At 37.0% G+C, this 23518-nt stretch overlaps 1 protein-coding gene across 1 annotated transcript in view; it reads left to right on the top strand.

Annotated features, from left to right (window-relative positions):
- Positions 1 to 23518, top strand: part of LOC106077154 (zinc finger MIZ domain-containing protein 1-like) — a 389001-nt gene that overhangs the window by 19343 nt on the left and 346140 nt on the right. Inside the window, exons 4-5 of the mRNA XM_056021400.1 lie at positions 7589 to 7781; positions 9836 to 9972. The gene's annotated coding sequence lies outside the window, so the exon portion shown is untranslated. The remainder of the gene's footprint in view (positions 1 to 7588; positions 7782 to 9835; positions 9973 to 23518) is intronic.

The following is a 23518-nucleotide window of genomic DNA, read 5'->3' as shown; positions in this document are numbered from 1 at the left end:
CACCCTGTGAAATAAACTTGGATTGACCTAATCTATTGTAGCGGTGTTCGTCCAGGTCTTTGGCTTCTCACCCCCGTCCTCACGTTGTCCTCTTTGCAACCCAATCGACTGTTTCTGACCCCTACTTCGGGACCCGGTTCCTGATTCGTCGCTCCGACCTATGACCTCGGCAGGTGAGGGAAAGGTGGCTGAGAAAGATGTCGCTGGGGCGGAGACTGGAACAGAAGCTAAGAAAGTGACAAGGTCGGGTGAGCGAGGGAAGTGCAGCTATTGACATGCACCATGAGACGACATGAGAGACTATTAACTGTGGCCTTTGTCTGGGCTTTAAAGTGGTGTTCACATTGCACGTCGCTATTGACTTACTTAAAAAGTTATTTAACAAAGAAATAGTTTATAGACTGGAAGTAAAGCTTGGTAGAGCAATAGACAAGAAAGAAATGTAGCTTCTACCTGTGTGTTTCGTATAACAACGTTTATGTATGTTGTCCCGGTTACAGTAGCTGGTGTTGACAGCACAAATACATTGAGAAGACGTCTTACTACTAAGTTAAGGCTTGAGATTATTATTGCTGGTGATGTAGATGAGGTTGACGCTACCTGCTGGTGTTGAGATTAATGTTGCTTGCTGTGTTGAAGTTAAGCTGGATGCTGGCGTTGTAGATTATGTTGATGTATGTTTGATGTTACCTGCTGTGTTGCAGTTGAGGTTGATGTTACCTGCTGTGTTTGATGTTACCTGCTGTGTTGCAGTTGAGGTTGATGTTACCTGCTGTGTTTGATGTTACCTGCTGTGTTGCAGTTGAGGTTGATGTTACCTGCTGTGTTTGATGTTACCTGTGTGTTGCAGTTGAGGTTGATGTTACCTGCTGTGTTTGATGTTACCTGTGTGTTGCAGTTGAGGTTGATGTTACCTGCTGTGTTTGATGTTACCTGTGTGTTGCAGTTGAGGTTGATGTAACCTGCCGTTTTTTGATGTTACCTGTGTGTTGCAGTTGAGGTTGATGTTACCTGATGGCATTGTAGATTATGTTAATGTGTGTTTGATGTTGCCTGCTGTGTTTGATGTAACCTGCTGTGTCATAGTTGAGGTTGATATTACCTGATGGCGTTGTAGATTATATTGATGTTACCTGCTGTGTTGTAGCCAGTGCTTTTTTTTGTGACGGTACGCACCGGTACGGCGTACCGGCACCTTTTTCAATGTGGGGAAAAATTATTACTTCTCTTGTATTTTAACGTTTATTATTAATTTATTAGTAGTTAAAAGTTAGACAATCCATCACTGAGTACTGGCACCTATTTTTTAAACAAAAAAGCACTGGTTGTAGCTATGGTTGATGCTACCTGTAGTGTTGTAGTTTAGGCTGAGGCTACCTGATTGTGTTGCAGCAGATACTACCTGCTATTCAGAAGCTGAAAGAAATGTCCACACCCAGACAAAAAAAAGTTAAAGTGTAATATTAAGTAACCATGTGTTTACTTTAGAGGCTACCAATGGATGCGATAAAAGAACAAGGAAATGAGTCAAAGAGAAAGAAGCAATATATTAAGTATTATAATGTTGACTCCTTCAATTTCATGTCTCTCAGGACATAGTCATCTTTGACGCTGTAGGACAAAAACGTTATCGCCCATTTCGAATACTTATTGTGTACCAAAAGATTGATTTCACTCTTGCGTGTGTCACTGCATTTACAGTTGACCACCCACGACATTCACGTTCACCCCTCCTAAGTTCTCATCTCCCTCCCCCCCCCCCCCCGTCTAATTTTTTGACTACTGGTAACAAACATTTATAACGCAACACTACTAGAAGACTATGTACTCCCAAGGGACCATCTTACTCTGGAACTATAAGCTGCGCAAATATTTGATTTCTATTCCCTAGGAACTGTTTCTTGGCTGTCTGCTTGTTGATTATTCCAACTTTGAAGTTGCTCACATTTCTCCTTAAGGTATTACTTTCCCTTTTTTACAAAGCATAAATAAACTCACTTTGTCTGTCTGTCTGCCTGTCTGATTGGAACACGTTATTTCTCCCACTTCCAATTCTCGGATCAAATTGACACTTTGCACAATTATTCATTGTGGACGACAACAAAAGAATCAATAAAAAAAAACAAACAATTAGTTAAGTAATTAGTGGTATTTAATTTTGTGTTATGCAGAAAAAAAAAAGGGAGATATGCATTGCACATTCGCGTTATCGCGTAGGACGCAATTATCTTCTCCTTTCAAGTAACGTGTTTTATAAGATAAAATAAGAACGTCTGTTCCTCTGTCATCTATAAGATAAGATATTGCGTGATGCTCTGTCAACTTCACTACCCAGCCATAGGTGCGAGATTTTTTAGCTGGTAATAAATGACTTCTTTTCCTTATTTTTTAAATTTCCGACCAACTTCCACCTTTTTGACATTTCCAAAGTGTATTTCTAGTAAAAGACTTGTGCTTGTTCATTGCAAGATACTTATAAATTAAATGTTTATAAAAAAGCTGCTGAGGAACAGTGAATCTAGTTGGCACCCTGTGTTTAGAACACAACTTTATTGAATCATATCTGGATCTAGAACCTTTCACCCACACTATAAGGTCCTACTGAAGACATCAAGGCGTCCTTTGGTATCAGACCAGGATGAATTGAAGAAAAAAGACATCAAGTTAAACTGCAAATCTTGCTTTGCGTTTTATTCTTGTCAACGCCCAGGTATGACTTCTCTTGTTATCGGGCTTATAAATGGCGCCTGGCTACAAACGAAAGGGGCGAGGTAAGGCGACCGCCTTGTTTGATTATGAGTCGGGGCGCCTCTTGTAGCAATGAACTGCATTAATTTTTGAACAAGCCAATAAAATAAATAATTTCAACGTTGCTCAAAGTTTGGAGGCTGTGTAATGTGGGGGTGTTTTGTGGGGGTGTTTTGTGGGATGAAGTGTGGAGTGGTATGTGGCGTGTAATGAGGGGTGGGTATGACTATGTCATGCTAAAAAAAAAAAATGTCAACTTATACAATTATTGATCTGTATATTCGAGTTTATGAATGAAACGGTGCGACTTGTAATGATTGATAAAATGTCTCCAATCTTTTATGAAGCTAGAGTCTGATAGAGTCATAAGCCTTCTGCTTTTAGTTTTGGATTTTTTCTGATGACGTAAACGTTCAGACGCATGCAACATAAATGACGTAATCAATTTTTGATTGTTTCATTTCTTTTCTGCTTCTTCCTTGGAAATGTCGACATCTAATTGACACCAATGTTGCGGGCTACGTTAAGTTTCATTTGCTGATTCGGATCACTGGTCGTCTCTTTGTCGTGCTGAATAGAAGAAAAGATCAAGATAAAAAAGTTAAAGAAAAACATTGCTTAATGGGCAACGGTACCCTCGTCTTCACGCCAACATAAGCCTATACTCCTACATCAACCTATGATGACGAGGCAATAGAAGAGTTTTTATGAACAATTACAAGAAATGGTCAATAAGTACCTAAACAGGACACCCTTGTTGTACAAGGAGACTGGAATGTTAAAGTAGGAAGCGACTCCTACCAAACCTGTATGGGCGCAAGTGGATGATACAGTAACCTCTCTACTAATGAAGGACTACTAGAATTTGCGAAGTACAACAATCTCTTGCTGGCTAACACTTTAGGAAGTCTCGAATTACAACATGGCACAGTCCCAGCGGAGAACACTACAGCCAGATCGACTTTATCTTGGTGCAGCAGCGTTTCAAGGCAAGCATCCACACGGCCAAAACAAGACATTTATTCCCGGCATTGGAAGCGACTACGACCTTGTTATGATGACCTTCAAATTACAATTTAAAAAGGTAACAAAAAAAAAAACAAAGACCTTCCAGGATAAAATTTGACCTGGATAAGCTGAAAGACTTTCAAATAGCTGCCATATTCAAGGCACAAGTCGGAGGACGCTTTGCAGCTCTCAGTATCTTGGACTCTAATGACCAGGATATCGACACACAAGTTAATATGCTAAATACAGCAGTCACAGATACAGCCCCCCCCCCCCAAAAAAAAAAAAAAGACATGCAGATGGCGGCATCTGAAAACTTGCCTCCATTGGCCTAGCGTTGCCATGAGTCTTAGGCTAAACTCTTAAGACAATTACAAAGAAGAAGAACTCGAAGGATAGAGAATTTTCACGATAATCTACACTATTTCAATGTCGCTAAAATATTCATAGTTGCCAAAAGCTAAACTAGATCTACATTGCCTATATTGAAATTATTTCCTGATATTAATGGAAAGCTTCACCATACCACGGATGCATCGCTAGAAAGAGAAAATGTGAGGGTTTAGCAGTGCTACAAAGTGCATACAAATGATTCTATATCGTTTCAAAGAAGCAAAGCAACACTTCCTTAATTCTGGACACCCGATACACCATAACGCTAGCTATTTATAGTTTGTTTGCTTTTCGCATTAGATGACAATCTCTAGTAGATGAAGTCTAGTGGATTGTTTAGAGACGAATCTATTTTGATGCAAGCGAGCATTCAAAACTTGATCACCCACGTACCTTGACTTATTCGTTCTAGCGTGTTACTGTGACATAATTTATATATTTAAAAAAAAAGTGTGTTTATAGGATAACATTAAAACTGTAGCCTTTGTCAAACAATAAATACATAAATTGTCACATTTTTATATTTGCATTGAAACTTTTTAACAATTTTGTCTGACGATATTTTCTCTTTTGATTTCGTGTCTATCTCTTCATTCATGCCGACTTCTGATGTGAGATGTGAGGAAACATTAAATACTGTTTCTGCCTGAGTTGTACTAGAAAGAAAGTCTTCCGTAACTAGACTTCAGGGGGGAAAGGAAACGTCGCCATTGAAAGCCAACAGACCGTAAACATCAAACGGAAAATTTCAGCGGCGCTTATTGAAGCAATGAAGAAAAAAAAAAAAAGCTTAGCTCTAATAGAGTGGTCTGTAAACGACAATCAGGTCCACTTGTAAGTCTAAGGTGAAAGAGCCTGAACATAATATTATGTTCACTTTAAAATTGACATTATGGTCTAATGCTTTTAATTTGTTCATAGACTTAGCGTGTTCATGTCACAGTCATCGTGTTCATGTCATAGACAATCATAGACTATGGGCTTGTATTCAGTATGACTATGTTATGTAACTACAGTTCTAGACTGAATGTATCTATGTTCTGGTCCCTATGTATCTATGCTCTCTAGACTCTATGCTTTATCTATGTATCTCGATGAATCTATGCATTACTAGCTATAATAATAATACTGACATAACTTGCTCAAGTATTGTCTTATAGATACTTTTACCTCAAACCAATACAGAAGACAAAGGAATGTACGCAATGTATAATAAGTAACATTAGATTTCATTCTGTATTCCAATGCCAATTTTAGTTTTATATAGAATACAGACCTTGAAGACGTCTGGTGTGACGTGCTCCTAACTCAACGTTTACACAACATAAAGTACTGACTATTCTAACTGCTATACTGTCTTTATACTATACTGTATATCTTCTAATGGAATGTCTTTAACATAAATCTAACAAATAAAAACTAGGCAATAGAAACTGTCTAAATAGTCAAGACTTTTGCTATCACACTTTTCTCAAAGCTATTTAACCTTATGATCTAAAGTATCAATATTTTAAACCAGCAAAAGTCAAAAGTGAAACAACTTTAGATCACAAGATATTTACAACGCATCTCTCCTCCCTCCCCCCCCCCCCCAAACATCCCTTGCAAAATTGAAAGAAATTTTTATACATCATTTGTGAGCGATTTAGTTTTAATTTATTTGTAAAGTTTATATGATGATGGAATGAAACTAAATAGAAGTTACAGAACAATATTTTTTAAAATTCATCAGGTATTTCTACTGCACCCGTATGTACGAACGTGTATGTAGTCTGAGATTGTGTTTGCGTATTCGTAGTTGACGGATTAAATATGTGGAATTAACATGAGAAATCATTCTTAAATTCTTGAGATTGCCATAGCAATTAAGCATTTAACTAAATACAAATGAGTGATATACATATATTTCTGTATATATGTATACAGGGCTTTTTTTTTTTTTATATTTCTGCTACGGCGTACTGGCACCTTTTTCAATATGTGGGATTAAAATTATTACTTTTCTTGTATTTTAACGTTATTTATTAATATATTAGTAGTTAAAAGTTAAGCAATTCATCACTGAGTACCGGCACCTATTTGTTTTTTTACAAAAAAGCACTGTATATATATTTATATCTTATATATAATATATATCACATCAATTTTATTATTGAAAATCGATACATCTTTAAATCTTACCATTTAGTCTAAATGACACAAAAAAAAAACGGAAGAAAAAAGACCGGTTGCGTCCCTTGGACCAGATGAAACGGCACTGCTTTTTAAAAGAAAAAAATATGTATTAATTCACACAGACATTTATGATATATGTACTGCAGTTGTAATACTATTTTTTTTTTTTACTTTGTCTAATGAAATATAAATTAAAAATCAAATATGTTAAATGGGTTCCCATACCGAGATATGCATGTTGAGATCTGTAACAACCAACATTCAAAATGTTTGTGTTTGTAAAGTGTGACTGTTTTCATATAATGTCCAGTTGTACTGCATGTAACAGTTCCATATCTTTGTTCAGTTCGTTACTTATAAAAACATTGATAACTACATTTGGTTACTCGCTGTATCTCTGCCCCAATGTCTACCACTCTACATTTTATGAATAAATGAAAAGATAACTGGGCAATGGAAAAGGGGCAAGGGCGACATCCTGGAAATATCTGTCAGTCTGGTCAGTGGGCGTTCAGTGATCCAAAGATACAAAGGAATTCGTATGTCACTATACAAGCTTGATACTAATTACCTGTGATATTTGATTATAGCATGACGTTATTTTACAATGAGTAATTCACACATACCAGAAAAATATATCATTTTATTGGGGAGGTGGAGAAGTGAAGGTGTAATTGTATCTGAGTTACGTGTGAGAGATGTCCGCATATATAAAATCTCGGGGAGTTATCTTCAGTCCTAGAACAGTCACACTAATTTATGGCTAGACACTTTCTGCACTCCAAAAAAAAAAAGACTTCTGCTTATGGCAGACGCCTAAAACTTGTAAGGAGTGTACTAATCTCATTGTATGTTCAAGATCTGACTCGTGGGGTTGTCTCTTCAAAATTCTGTAGATACAGACAAAGAGCGAGTATCAAGGACGTTCGGAGTACTTCTAAAGCCTGTTTCTAATATTTCTCATTTCACAACAGATTCTTGCGCAGACGGCATTCTCCACGTTTCACTGGGTGTGCATGCGCATTTAAATCAAAAGCAGAAACAACCAATCAAAACGAGACACGCTCACAAAGCACAAGTGTCTTGTTTGTACATAATATGCTCCGAGAAATTGCATGATATTTCTGGGAATGTCTCTCTTGTCAAAGCAAACATCTCCATTCTATAGATTCTAATCATAACAATTCTGTCTGGCTCACTAACTTGTCTCCCTTGTTATCCCCCCCCCTCCCTTTTTTTTTTTCGTTTTTGTTTATTTACAGAGTGAAGCGTTAGACAAAGGCCGAGGACCATGATGGTAGATCCACTCATTATTTCAAGACTTGATTGCTTTGGGCTTATATTATGGATCTACTATTATTTAAGACGGACCAGGATGCACCTATTATTTTAATACCTGATTGTAGTCACCTAAGATTGTGGATATACTCGTTATTACATGGCTTGATTGCTATTGGGTAATCATGGTAGATTCACTCATTTTTTCAAGGCTTGTCTTTCTCACATGTAGGCAACTGAATATAATTACACACATCTTAGTAATCTCCCCTTCTCTTTCTCTTTTTTCCCCCCACTGTTCTATGTGCCAGGAAGAGTAATCCTCCTCCCCTCTTCTGACTTCCGTTCTTGAAAAAAAAAATCTTATCCTGAAAATTTTACCTGGCAAATTCCTACCCTCGATATAGCCTCGTTCTAGTCAAAGCTGATACAAATCCGAATAAATAGCATCAGAATGTCACCTTTAACTTCGAATTCTGACTTGAGAAAACGCTGCACCAAAATACACATTCTTTTATTGTTTGCGCATGCGTGAGTGCGCTATTTTGACATTGACATGACATTGAACTGACATTTACAATTTGGACGTGTACTTTCAAGATGTTCATTTAAAAAGGTTTCCCTCAATAAATCTGATTTGAATTCAATAAATCGCAGTCAAAGTATCTTTCTGGTATTTCATTTCTCTCTCTCTCTCTCTCTCTCTCTCTCTGTGACATTCTGGCGAGACCATTCACAGCTTAGCGACTCTTAAAGCTGAATTATTAGTCCGCGATGTCCGCTAATCAAATCATAGTTGACCTTTAAGGTCATCTTGGAAACCTTATCGAAAAGCACCGGCCCGTAACACTAAAAAGTGTTAAGTTAGATGGTGGTGTTTAGAAAGTATTATTAATGTCTTCCGTAGCATAAGATAGGATGAATATACTATATAGCGGATTTTTTTTCCGACACTATTACTTAACGGGAGCCATTGTAATGGTTTAAATAATGATTTACCTTTCATCATTTTTACAATGCCTCCTATTGATTTTGCAAATTCTTCATAGGTTTAAACTGGGTGGAAACTGGAAGAGTATTTCCTGGTAATTTGACAGTTTATGTCTTTATATCTTTAAAAGGGAGGTGTGGGGGGGGGGGATGACTACCTCATTGGTCACACAGTGAACGCTCTGGTTTGACGGTTATACTCTTTCAAAGTACAATTATCTTAAAATTAAATTTGGCTCATCGGGAACTTCCGCATTCGACTCAAATGTTTCTTTGTATTCGGTAAAGAATTGAATAAATAAATAGACACGCACTAACATTTTGCGCACCGTCAAATGCAGACATCATTAGCTAGACGTTGAGAGAAGCACTTCATTGTGCAAAGCTCATTGAAAAGACTCCTTCCGAAAATGAAGCTTTACAAGAAAAAGACAGAATGAGAAGATGTTGAAATACAATAAGCATTTTGTCACGTGGTTCTCTATATCTTCTATACTAATCTATACAAATTACGCAATCCATAAAGGCTGTCACGTGATACGTAATTTTCATTGTTTTATCAATATTATCACGTGGCTAAATGTTGTTTGTTTACGATTGGTGAATGAGGTCCATTGGTTTAAAATATATTTTACTTGTTTAAACATTTGTAAAGAAATATTTTTTTATGCCATTTTCACATTTTCAATTATATTTTTGCAAGGTTTCTCAAATTGTGTTTCTTAATGCATTTGTACATTCAGTTTCTCTCTCTCTCCCTCTCTCTCTCTCTCTCTCTCTCTCTCTCTCTCTCTCATCTCATTATATATAGGAAGAAAAGAAGTGCACACATATTCCAGCTGCCATTCCGTGCACATCTTCCAGACTCTCTAAAAATGTCGTACCTTTCTAGAAATCAGGAAGCGAAACAAACATTGAGATATTGGACAAGGATTGGTTGCTAAATAGACATAATATTGTGATGTGAATGTTATAGGATAGCAGGCCTTGATGTAGTTCTATCGTTTCTATTAAACCTTTTTAAAATACTCTGCTATATCTTTGTGTATCGTGACGGTGTAATATATATGAAGATAACATTTGTCAAGCTATTAGCTTGAGTGAGTGCTGCTACACAGGTTCAAGTGAGTACAATTCCTCAACTCCAAATGTTTACAGTTTACAGTCAACTGTCTGTAACTCAAAAACTGTTTTTCTCTCTCTCTCCGCCCTTACTTACCCCCTCCCCCCCCCCCTCTCTCAGATGAAGCTGAAAGCTCCATCTACAAGACAGAATTTGTGAAGAGAGAGAAAAAAGAGAGGGAGAGAGAGAAAGAGAAGAATGCAGACTGAAGCTCCCCTCTCACCTGCATCCTACTTATAAACAAGGGGCATTACAAGGTAAGAGAGCAGGAAATAAAAAAAAAAACATTGGTGAGTTAGGGTTCTTGGTCCGATCGAGCACAATACTAAAATAATGAAAACGCTCAATTTAAATAGTGTGTGTGTGTGTGTGGGTCTGTGAATTTTCTTTTGTTTCAGTCACAACTTACTTTTAGCCATACGAGTTTGTTTTTTTCCGTCTATGTGTGTTTCTGAGTTTTTCTCTGTGTATATGTTTTTTTCCCTGGGAAGTCTAGACCCATTCTTCAACAATTTTTTCCCCCTTCCAACCTTCTGTTGTGAAAGTTGTTGTGTGTGTCTTTATTTGGCAAGTTTCACTTCCTCTGCATACAGACAGCAAGTAATCTTGTTATTTCTTCTAATGACCGATAGCTACGCTCCACGCGAGACCGTGCTACCCGATAACCTTTTCTCCACGACTCTATTAGTTCTAAGATAACTCGTGAAGGCAGGACGAGGAGTTCTCCGCCCTTCGTGTATCTTGCTACGTATAAAAACGGCTGCCTTCCTGTGGGCCATGGTTATCGTATTTGTTAATGATATAATTTAGTAATAATTCAGTAGTTCTCAAAATATGGCGGCTTTAAAAGGTGATCTCCGGCCCAGGCTTGTTTATAACCATGTTTCCGTGCGGCTGGCACACATATTTTTTTAAATACTTTAAAAACAACAAAAAAACAACAACAAAGCTTTTAATTAAGTGAAATTGTATCAAAACGTTTGGATCAGTCGTGTTCTTACATTTGTAATAGGTGTAGACTAACAAAAAAAATCTGTGCCATTAGAAATATTTTAACTATTGTTTTTGTTGAGCACAATGTCATGATTTTAGTTTCCTTAATGCGCTATGATCTTATCATTTGTCTGGACCAGTGGGGAAATGGGAAGGGGGGAAGGAGGTATACGGGTCAATATTTCTGTGATTACGTTTTAAATGGATATTTTTGAAAAGTTTTACCACTTGAATTCAAACTCTATGGATCAAGAAAAATTCTGTGCCAGCTTAAGAAAATATATGATTTTATTGTTATCTATTATTAGTTTCAAACTTTTAAGCGACCATCTATTTCTCTACATAAAGTATAAAGGGTACTAATTCAGCTTATATCAGCACATCTGTCAAATACAGTTTCTTTCCCTTTTCGATAGCAAAACAAAACAAAACAAAAAAAAAAAAAAACAATTGTTAATTCAGTAATTGTGTTTTTTTTTTTAAATTGATTTCCGTTTGTCAGGTAATAATGTGAAAAATTTTCAACTTGATCCGAGATTGTGTGTGTCAGAATTAACGTGTACAAACATTTGACCAGACAGACAGACAGAGTGAAATGAGATTTGGGAATATAAAACAAATAACCAAAATATATAAATGCTTGCAATAGATAAGATGAAGATGTTTGCATTACAAAATGAGATAAGGAAAGTAGTGTTTACCTTCTCAACAGTATCATTCATTAGAAGTAGTCATTTCATTAGTTTAATAGTTACACAACACATTTGAAAATATGAAGTGGAAATATTTCTTTTTTTACACTGCTACAAACACAAATTAAGACAACATTTTAAATCATTGAGACTACAAAGTGGCTTTTCTCTTATTATGAAAAGTAAGAGAACATTCATCTAGTTTAAGTAAGGCGGAGACTGGGAGGGAGAGAAGTGATACTGGAATTTACGGGCCGGTTCAATTCAAACTAATAGATACTAGAAGTCGCTGACTAAAGGGATGTTTGGGGGAGCTTTGACTTGTGTGCCTTTTAGTGTTATAATTAAGAAAAAAAAAGGAGGGGTCATTGGCAAAATAACATTAAACCAGGGACCAAATCAACGGGCGTGGCCGGTGGGTAATACCTGTCTACATGGGCGTAGCCAGGATTTTTTTTCGGGGAGGGTTTTGGGGGGATTCCCCCCCCGACCCCCCCCCCCCTCCCTCGAAAAAAAAATTATATATATATATATATATATATGTGTGTGTGTGTGTGTGTGTGTGTACATAATTAATCTTTATTACATTCTGACCCTTTCGGAAGACGTTTATTGTTTATTGTAGACTCCCCGCCCTTGGAGTTCGCAGTGCTCCCCCAGCGCGGGGCGAAGCCCCGCCGCCGAGCACTATTTCTGGTATTGAAAGCCAACAAAATGCATATTCTGAGGTATCTACAGTGCATTATCTTGCTATTAAAAAGTTTTATTTCACAAACCTAATGTGCTATTCTTACTGACTTAGACCCTCTCGCGCCGTTCGGCGCATTTTCCGGCAAGCTGTTTCCGCAACTCTTATTTTGCGTAATTCATTTTGTCGGAAAACATGTCCCGCAAAACCTCATGCGACGCTCTGTCACAACCTTACTAAGGATTCGACTCCCAGTTCGGCATATGATTTCTTTGATTTAGACCCGATCTCTATGAATGACTCCTAAAATCTGTCTTAGCCATCTTTGTTGAGACACATTTAATGATTTTCAATTTCGGCATAAGAATATTCACACTTAATTAATGGAGCCCAAGCCACTGGTAGAAATTTGTAACCTCTCTTGATTACGCTCTTGGAATTACATGCCTGTATTTCGCTTTAGATTTTATATCGAAAAGGAAAGTTTTTTCGTTAAATCATCTGTTGAGGGGTTTTAAACTAAAAAATCTCTGGGTTTTTTGTTTGTTTTGTTTTTAATTTAAAACCCCATTTAGCTACGATCATAGAATTTGGTGACTGTAGTTTGCTTTAAAATAATATTGAAGAGAGAGGTTTTCAACTATAAACGCTCTGTAGGGGAATTTTAAACTCAAAACCATCTGGAGGGGTTTTAAACTTTAAAGAAAAAGCCATCTGGAGGAGGGGGATCTAAACTCAAAACCCCTTTGGCTACGCTCATAGATTTTATAGTGTGTAATTTGCTTTTTTTTTATATTGAAGAGGTACTTTTTAGCTTCAAACCCCAACTGGAAGGGGGAGGGGGGTTAAACTCAAAACCCCTTTGGCTACGCTCATAGAATTTTGAGTGTGTAATTTGCTTTTTGATATTGAAGATGGGGTTATCGTAAATTTTGGATGGGGTTTTAAAAACAAAATCTTCCTCAACTGTGCTGTTGGAATTTGGGATTGTTGTTTGCATTTTTTTTTATAGAAGAGGGGGATTTAACTGCAAAAACCTCTGGTAGGGGGTTTAAAATTCAAAACCCCCTGTAAGGGGTTTTTAACTCAAAGCCCCCTGGTAGAGGGATTTGTATCTCAAAACCCCCTGATAGGGGTTTTTAAAATCTCAAAACCCCCTGATAGGGGTTTTTAAAATCTCAAAACCCCAAGGTAGGGGGATTTTAACTCAAAACCCGCTGGTTGAGGGTTTTTAACTCAAAACTGCCTCGGCTGTGCTGTGGTAAGTGATGATTTAGTATTAAAATGTCACCTAAAATAAACAAAATGAAAGCAAAAATCAGTCACTTAATTCCGTCCCCCCCCCGCAAGGGGGGGGGATTTCATTTCGGGGGGGGTTTGAACCCCAAGAACCCCCCCCTGGCTACGCCCATGCCTGTCTACTATAAATCGTAGTATATAATTCAAATTTTAGAGAGAAAAAAAATACATTTAGTTATTTGTATGTCCTCTATGTTGGTCTCTAAAACAAAACAAGATATTTTCTGGTTCATGGAACTTTCAAGTCACGTGGTAATGTATTTATAACACGTGAGCTACGTTCAATCAGCTGTCTATGTTTACTATGACACATTGTGAGCGAGCTCTTTTATTGGCTGTCTTTGAACTTTGTGGAATGGGTTGGGAGTAAAACCTCAAGTATTAAGTATTTCTGGACATAAGGCAAAGGGTTTAGATAACTCAGATGTACCCATACACGATGACAGGAGCGAGATAGTCTCAAGTAAAGCTGTCTAACTGACATTTAGTGAAATCTAATTTTAGTCTGCTTGACATTCAGTGAGATCTACTTTTAGTCTGACTGACATTCAGTAAAATCTACGTTTAGTCTAACTGACATTCAGTGAAATCTACTTTTAGTCTGACTGAATCTCAGTGAAATCTACTTTTAGTCTGCTTGACATTCAGTGAGATCTACTTTTAGTCTGACTAACATTCATTGAAATCTACTTTTAGTCTAACTGACATTCAGTGAAATCTACTTTTAGTCTGACTGAATCTCAGTGAAATCTACTTTTAGTCTGCTTGACATTCAGTGAGATCTACTTTTAGTCTGACTAACATTCATTGAAATCTACTTTTAGTCTGACTGACATTCATTGAAATCTACTTTTAGTTTGAATGACATTCAGTGAAATCTACTTTTAGTCTGATTGACATTCAGTGAAATCTACTTTTAGTTTGTATGACACTTCAAAATTTTTATTTTAGTTTTTATAGAGTTGATCTATTACTTAGCTGGAACTGATTATTCTGAGTTTCTTAAAAGCGTGTTGATTTAATTTTCATCATATCTTAGTAGTTATGTGTTGGCTGAGTAAAGCGCTTACAAACCCAGAGGGTACTCGTTCGAATCTCGATTAAAGCTCGGATTTTTAATTAAATATTTCTAGGACTACCCTGCGTCAACCCAGCTCTAAGCACCTGGCATTTATTGAGGAAAGAAAAAGACAGCGATTTTGCTGTTAACATCCGCTATAGCCAGTGGTCATAGGGAAACATCATTTTTACATCCTCTGCCCTTTTGACTGCATTAACACTCTAAGTAGCAAGTAGATCTACCTGCCCAATGACGTTCGAGGTATTCTGAAATTATATCAATAATTAAGGGAGGCCACTCTGCACAAGGTGTACACAACATTTAGGTTAGTCCCGTTAGCACACCATTACATCTTTGAGTTCACTTCATGAAAACATTTACTCTGTGTGTGTGTGAAAGAGAGAGAGAGAGAGAGTGTGCCCGTGTGGTGGGGAAGTTAAAAATAGAAAAGAAAAACAAAGCTAAGGAGTACAAGACAAAGAAGAAGAGATTGTGGATCAGAATTGTCTAACCTGAAAACTATAATTACACAAATGTAAATCGTGAGATGACTGGCCGTGGAATGAGTCCCTGGGGCTTGCACCTGTTGAGAAGCAACCGCATCAAGTGACTAAGGGGGAAAGTAGGGCCATGAGCGAGAGAAAGAACTAGACTATAGGAAGACAAGGCCGGCGTCTAGCAATGTAAGGTCACTTCACACCTTCTTAACAGCCTTTCTGAGTTAATTGTTTCAAGACAACCCGAACTGGTTAATTCACCTTACTCCCTGCTTAGGTCTACCTGTTTACAGATACTGATTCATATGTTAGAATGGTATACATCTTCTAAATCTTACTTCATAATTGGAACAATCAGTTGAGAAGCTTTATTGTTTCTATAATGCCTCCTATTGGCTTGCAATCTCTTCGTGGGTGCTGGCTGGAAATTGGGTGCAACGGTATTTCGGAAACGTCTCAAACGATTTCCCAACAAATTTGACAATGTACAAAATAAATATTACCTAATGGCCAAACAATGAAAACCCTGATTTTGACAGTTGTAAGTAAATTAATATAAGTAGCTTAAAACTAAAATTGACTTCAGTGGGAGTTACCGCACTCGACTCCAAAGTTTCTTTGTACTCGGTAATGAGTTGAGTCAATAAACTTAGTTGAACAACCTGCGCCACCGTCTTATGTAGAAGTTCTGATCCTCATGCCCTTGTGAAATCATTAGCTTTAATGTTACAGAAGAACTTGTGTACAGCTCGCTGGAAAGTCTTCATGCAATAATGAGACATTGGAAGAAATAAACAGAATGAGATGGTAACGATCATCATCAGATTCAGAGAGAAGAAACGGATTTGAAAATATAATCTACGGCATTTTCGCGACCCTATGTATATAAATATATACTTCTATTTATAATATGAGTAAAACGACGATTAAACGGTTTTTAAAGTTTGCATATTATGTTGTTAATAAATACAGCGAGGGTAATATGGCGTCGGATTTTTCTTTTCCAGAAGAATCCATCCACAGATTCACTTCACTAGAACCACTCAGTTCCTCTCTGTTTAATTTCAGTCAAACGAGCACACCGACCTGGGTGCTAACAATCCGTTGCGCAGGTAAAACACACAGGTAATAGGTGACAATTATGTGCTATGTGAGTCGGTGATAATAAGAATGTTGTGGAACATAGAACAACAATTTTAAGTTCTCTCTCGTTCTCTCTCTCTCTCTCTCTCTCTTTCACACACACACACACATACGCGCGCACGCGCAAACACGTTTATAGAACTACAAACTTTATAGATATATATTACAAACGGAAAAAGATTTCGAAGAATTTGGTAGATTTCCTGGAGTGCTCATTATTTCATATTAGGATTGCTTAAGCAATTGGAAATATTGAACAAAATTGTGACAGAAACAACGCACTATAACAAATAACTGAAGACAAATTGATTAAAGTTGTAACAGAAACACTGCACTATAACAAACAACTGAAGACAAATTGATTAAAGTTGTAACAGAAACACTGCACTATAACAAACAACTAAAGACAAATTGATTAAAGTTGTTACAGAAACAGCTCACTATAACAAACAACTGAAGACAAATTGATTAAGTTGTAACAGAAACAGCTCACTATAACAAACAACTAAAGACAAATTGATTAAAGTTGTAACAGAAACAGCGCACTATAACAAACAACTGAAGACAAATTGATTAAAGTTGTAACAGAAACACTGCACTATAACAAACAACTGAAGACAAATTGATTAAAGTTGTAACAGAAACACTGCACTATAACAAACAACTGAAGACAAATTGATTAAAGTTGTAACAGAAACACTGCACTATAACAAACAACTGAAGACAAATTGATTAAAGTTGTAACAGAAACACTGCACTATAACAAACAACTGAAGACAAATTGATTAAAGTTGTAACAGAAACAACGCACTATAACAAACAACTGAAGACAAATTGATTAAAGTTGTAACAGAAACAACGCACTATAACAAACAACTAAAGACAAATTGATTAAAGTTGTAACAGAAACACTGCACTATAACAAACAACTGAAGACAATAATTCTGTTTCTTGTTGGACGACGGATTTCACTGTGAGTGGGTGCAGATTGAATTCTTACAATCGCATCAACAAAGATGACACATCTCCAGAACCGAATCAGAGGTATAGCTGTATTAGAACCTTTCAACAGACACACACACTTTGTGTCTGTGTGTAAAACTCAATCCATACGTTTTTTAAAAAGTTGTCGATGTGGTGTATGAATAAACAAACCAAAGACTCACTTTCTATTCGCATAAATTATAATCGCAACTCCCAATGTCATTTAGGTCACATGAGCCATTCTTGTCATGTAAGTCAGTGGGAATTTAAAAGTTGACTCTATGATTATTTCCTGAAAGTAATTAAAACTGCAAGTCTCACTACAAACTATCCTGACACTGTTTGATGTTTACTTTCCACTTAGATCGTGATTGAGAGGCGCAGACTGTTAAAAGTTTAGAACCACTGGTCAAACTTTTCTTTCGTTTCTAAATTTAACATTGAGAGAGAAAATAAAACAAAAAACAAATGAGAAAATGTTTAATTAGAAAAGTTTTATTTATGAGCGTGTCAGACATTTTTGGAGACTTAAGTGGGCGTACATCTTGCCTTACACAATCCTAGCTGGCACATAAATATGTGAGAAAAGAAATCAGATATCTTTCGCGGTCTGCAGAACTTCTGTCTGTAGATGTGTGTATGTAGTATATATATATATGCGTGCGTCTGTGCAGAAGTTGTGTGTATGTGTGTATGTGTGCATGCGAAAGGTGTATCCATCATCACGAAGTGTCTGGTCTGTCTAAAAAAAAAAACTTTTGCGGGACGAAGGTGAGGAAGATGCACGCGTTGTACTCACCCAACTGATGTCACGTTCAAGGACTCATTAAGTCCAATGTGTCCATCATGTCTATATGAAGTCAAGAAGCGGTGCCGGGGGAAGGGGGCAGTGAAGAAAAAGAGTTTATGTCCATGCAGTAGAGCGCATTTTTTTAAAAAGCTGTTAAGTAACGTCAAGGGAGATATTAATGTGAGTACAAATAGATCCATCTTGTTTTAATGCCGTCTGTCTGTCCCACGACTTCTTGTTTTACTGCTGTCTGTCTGTCCCACGACTTCTTGCTAGACTCAATACGTCTCCTTCTCTTGCGCTATTTTTATATCAAGAGCTGAACACCGTAAGTAGGTATTTAAATTTCGCCATTTTCGTCTTGTGTGTGCGCCTGCGTGTGTGTGCGTGTGCGTGAGTGTAAAGTTGTAATTATTTGAGGCAGACAGAACGGAAGTATTATTTATCTTTGGGATGGGATTTACCTGTTGTTGAGAGGACCACACCTGTACTGTGTGACGATACTTGGAAGGTTTATCTAGGGATAAATGAATATGGATTACAGGAACAGCATTTTTAAATTGCCGGCTAGAATCGTTTGAACTCGTAACTATGACCATTAAATAGCCCAAGTGCTAGCCACGTGACCATAGCTTTTGATGATGTAGTCTTATAGATCTAGGTTGTATGCTTAACAGAACGTGTTCGAAGGTCTTATTGCATTGCACTGATATTTAAATATCCAATTCTAAAATCGTATTGCATTGCACTTAATCACTTAATCAGGGTAGATTACTCAAAGAACTAAGCAACTTGTCCAGGCATCACTTAATCAGGGTAGATTACTCAAAGATCTAAGCAACTTCTCCAGGCATCACTTAATCAGGGTAGATTACTCAAAGAACAAAGCAACTTCTCCAGGCATCACTTAATCAGGGTAGATTACTCAAAGAACTAAGCAACTTCTCCAACCATCACTTAATCAGGGTAGATTACTCAAAGAACAAAGCAACTTGTCCAGGCATCACTTAATCAGGGTAGATTACTCAAAGATCTAAGCAACTTCTCCAGACATCACTTAATCAGGGTAGATTACTCAAAGAACAAAGCAACTTCTCCAGGCATCACTTAATCAGGGTAGATTACTCACAAAGAACTAAGCAACTTCTCCAACCATCACTTAATCAGGGTAGATTACTCAAAGAACAAAGCAACTTGTCCAGGCATCACTTAATCAGGGTAGATTACTCAAAGAACTAAGCAACTTCTCCAGGCATCACTTAATCAGGGTAGGGTACCGAGGGACTTTTATTATAATGAGCTATTAGATGCCGTTCAAAGGCTATTGACCAAGTTTACCACCATAGCTTGCAAAATGCTTAGGCTTTTCTGGTTCATTGCATCAATGGAGTTAGGATCTCCTGATAGAGAGAGAACAAACTGTATTAATAAAAGGCTCCGAATCAACACAAATAAAAGTAAACTCAGGTGTACCGAAAGGAACTGTCTTAAGCCCATCACTGTTTCTAATTTACATAATTAACATACCAAATGGCATTAGTTCTTATTCATTGTGTTATAATAAATGAGCAATTATCATGAAAACTCGATAAATAGAGCCATATGTAAGGAAAAATTTGTACAAGTGCTCCTTCTACTATTGTGCCTAAACCAGTTAGGGAAAACGGCAACTTAGCAGGGTTTTTAGTCACTGATTAACATATAGGATTACATTAACACGTGAAATATGTAGGATGAAGCTGTCTTCTTTTCTTTTCTTTTTTTTTTTTTTTTGAAGTAACGTCCTTAATTTATAAGATAAAATTAAGTTCCTTTAATTTGTGTGTGTGTGTATCAAGTTTCATCAATTATTACATTTAATGCTTGTGTGGTTACAGTTATTATAGGTATAAGTTAAACCATCAAATCACTTCTATATGGTGGATAAATTATGTAAAAGTCTGAAATAGGCTTTGTAACTAAAAGACATGAAAAAAAAAAAACAAGAAAAAAACCCCAGTAAAGTTTAAAAGCTAAATATTTGTTATTTTATAAAAAGGGAGAAAACTAGAATTTCAAACGATGTAAAAAAAAAAAAAGTATGTGAGTGACGTCCCTTTGCCGTTCTTAACTGGCTCCATCTGGTGGCGAACTTATCTATTATTCTAACCTCCAGGTAAACGCGTACAAACCTCCTATGTATTGTACATTGGTTTCTCTGGTGTATTTACCTTTCTTTCTTACCTTTCTAATCCTTGTTGCAGCAGACAGAAGAACCAAAAAAAAAAAAATCACCAATACTTTCTGCCATTTTCATAGAGTACCCCTTCCCACACTCGCACACACTCTTAGCTCTAGTCTCACAGACAGAGAAACACACACACACTCTTAGCTCTAATGCTCTTTCTTGAAGGTGATGCTAGGGTAAAATTAAAAGAGGGGCGCACGTGGCCTGTGCAGCTGGGGGGGGGGGGGGGGGGTAGGGTTAGCGTGGTAGACGTGATCAACTTTCCATTGGTGGATGATAGGATTATTATGTTGAAGATTTTTTTACTGCTTCCGGTTGGGATGGATAGAAAAAGAAGTAATAGAAAAAGAGAACAACATATCTACATTTTCTTTCTTTTGACATTCCTTACTGTCTGTTTCTTTTTCTTTTTTCTACTCTCCCTTTCTGACATGCCGTTACTTTCACTTTGTCTCCCCCCCCCTCTCTTCTCTCTCACTCCTTCTGTTAACCATCTTTAATATGTAGCACCAAGTTTCAAGTGAGTGCTAATATATTGGCCCTCGCTCTGTGGCTCAGGTAAACGTCTTGCCAAACGTTTGTTTCGTGTCTGTCCAACTAAAATGATAAAAAAACACTTTTCTATGAACTGTTCCGAGATTGAGCACATTGATTCAAACAATAACATGCCTATCTTGGCAGCACACACGCCTTTACGGCCATGGAACTTAGCGACATCTGGTAGAGTAATAAGCCAGAGTGATTCTATAACACCAAGACGGTTGGTCTTTGTGTTGACAATAACTGACCATATATCAGAGAAACGAATAAACTCTGCAAACTTGTTAGACTTTAAGGCCACTGTACAATGTGTGTCTATATTCTGGAGGTAGTGTTGATCTCTTCCTATGCTAATCCTACCGGTAAGACCCTCTCTTGCTTTGTGCCACCCAAGTGTGTGCCCCCTTCTCCCGTGTTCCCTGATGGTCTAGAGATGTTTTGTCCATGATAAGATTCCATCGAAATTAGAAGGGGAGCGATATTATTCGGAATGGCGCCAAACAGAGGCGTTGCCTGGGTTTGCGTCAAACGTTGCTGTAAAGTTGTTTAAAAAAAAAAAAAAACTTTTTATAAACGTTATTCATAATGGCTGTTTATGTAAGGTATAAGAATTGAAAAAATAGAATTTATTATCCATTAATAACTGATATCCGTATTTGAAAGGGAGGCCACTGATTTAATAAAAAGGTATAATGAAATCAAAATGCTCTTTACTTTCCAATTATTTCATTTTGGTTTCACCTCAACATATTTCTGTTCTATTGGGATGTGTGATATGGAGACCTTTGTTTTTATTTTTTTTTTCAAACTATGATTCGTCAATAGATTGATCCTAACATTTTTTGTGGTTACCTTAAGGTTGGCTGATTTATGTCTTCATGCTGAAAGAGGGTGTTTTGATTTGATGCGACTTCCGGTGTAGAACATACGGTCACCTATAAGAGATTTCTGCCGTTATCTGTTAAGAGATTTAAAAGTATAAAAGGCAAGAAAATAAAAAAAAAAGAATATTTCCAATACAACAATTCCATTAAAAAATAAGTTCCAGCTTCCTGCATTCGAATTTAGAATATTCAAATTAGGTTTATTAAACAAACAACAGTGTTTCTGTTAGGGTCCTTTGGTTTAACGTGTCTAGAACCGCTGATTGGCTGGCTAAGTTAGAGCCATCAACTGTTTGAATCTAAATGTAAACAACCCAAGCTCAGTTTAAACCCACTTCTGAGTTTTTTTTCCCCCTTCTTCAAACTAAGCACAAACATTTGAATTGTATTGTACGTAAACTGCTGCTCTTGTGCTGCTGACATGGTGGTCTCCGTCTGGTGTCACACTAACATATATACAGTTTAATAAGTGGCGATGTTGAATATCTTGACCTTTGATTTCACTAGATGCACCGCTTGCAGGTTTCATTTATTAGCACATTTGAGGTTTTTTTGTGGGCGTGTGTTGTCAACTTATTCAGTAACACGAAATGGTTTTTTTTTTTGTCTACATAAGATTTGATATTTCGATTCTCTCTACATTCTGTCAGTTGCTTTGTTTATACTTAGACAACTAAAACGTGTTCGAAATGTTTGGCTTATCTTTTCATTGGCGCTACTTCATTTGCTGTTGATAGGACTTAAGTCAACAATGTTATGCTATTGTAAAGTGATATTACCACCAAACACACTTTGTTCAAATCATGCCCGTAATAGACACGCTTCTTAAGTCATGCCAGTGAAAGACACACTTTTAAAGTTATGTCTGTGAAAGACATTTAAGTGTTGTTATATCATCGAACTACTTTATTCTAATGCATTACAAAATGGAGAACTTGTTTGAAAATAAAGTCTTGCTTACGTTTCGGAAACAATTGCTTTGGTATCACCTTCATTAACTCTTTAGCTATACAATGTATGTCTTACCTTTTTTCTCTCTCTCTGTCTCCCCCAACTCCCCCTCCTCTTGTATATTAAAGCGCCTTCTTTCAACCAGATTTCTACCCCCCCCCCTTTCACCTTACACCCCCACAAACCCATTCACAAACACACACAAACACACACAAACACACGCATGCTAACAAATGAACACAACAAAATGCCGAGCGGTTACGATGATGTCAGTTAAGAAGAACAAGAGAGGGAGAGAAAGAGAGGGAGAGAAAGAGAGAGAGAGAGAGAGAGAGAAGATGTCGATGTGGAGATGGGAGGGGTAAAGAAGCGGGATGTCGGTATCGCAGCACCAAACACTTTCCCCGACTGTGTGATTCTATCAGACACAAGCAGAAGACAAATACCAGGTCAAATAAATAAAATGCCAGTGCGCGATGTTACAATCAGGAGTAGGATTTTTTTTTTTTTGGGGGGGGGGGAGAGGGGAGGGTGAGTGGGTGGGGAGTTAAGGCTTAGGATCAATACAAATGTAATCGATTATGAAAAGTGGAGAACGATCCCAATGAAGTAAAGAGAAAGATGTTTCAGCTGTGTACTTAATAATATCTGATACATTTATGTCTGTCTCTTCGTCTGTTCGCTTTTTTCTTATATATCCATTTCGCCCGTCATACGTATGTATAGTATACTACGTACTTTTGAGACTTTTGCGAGTTATATGAATATGTTGTTACTACGTATGTTTCTTAGTAAAACACATAAAGTAACTTATCATTGGTATTGTCCTACTACTGTACTAAAATGTAGATTGACTTTATTTTGCCTATTTGTCTAAATGTTAGAAAAAATGCAACAAAATATCTACAACACGTATAGCATCTAATCCTCATAGACACTGTCATAATCAAAATAACCATCAGAGAAAGTAATGCAGGAATATTATCACTTGATTCGTAGTCAAATGATCCGAAGAAATGAGTGGCATATAAGCATCATTGTATTTTTTAATTGGG

This window comes from Biomphalaria glabrata, chromosome 2 (genome assembly GCF_947242115.1).
Source record: "Biomphalaria glabrata chromosome 2, xgBioGlab47.1, whole genome shotgun sequence".
Lineage (NCBI taxonomy): Eukaryota > Metazoa > Mollusca > Gastropoda > Planorbidae > Biomphalaria > Biomphalaria glabrata.
This window is presented reverse-complemented; position numbering and strand designations above follow the sequence as displayed.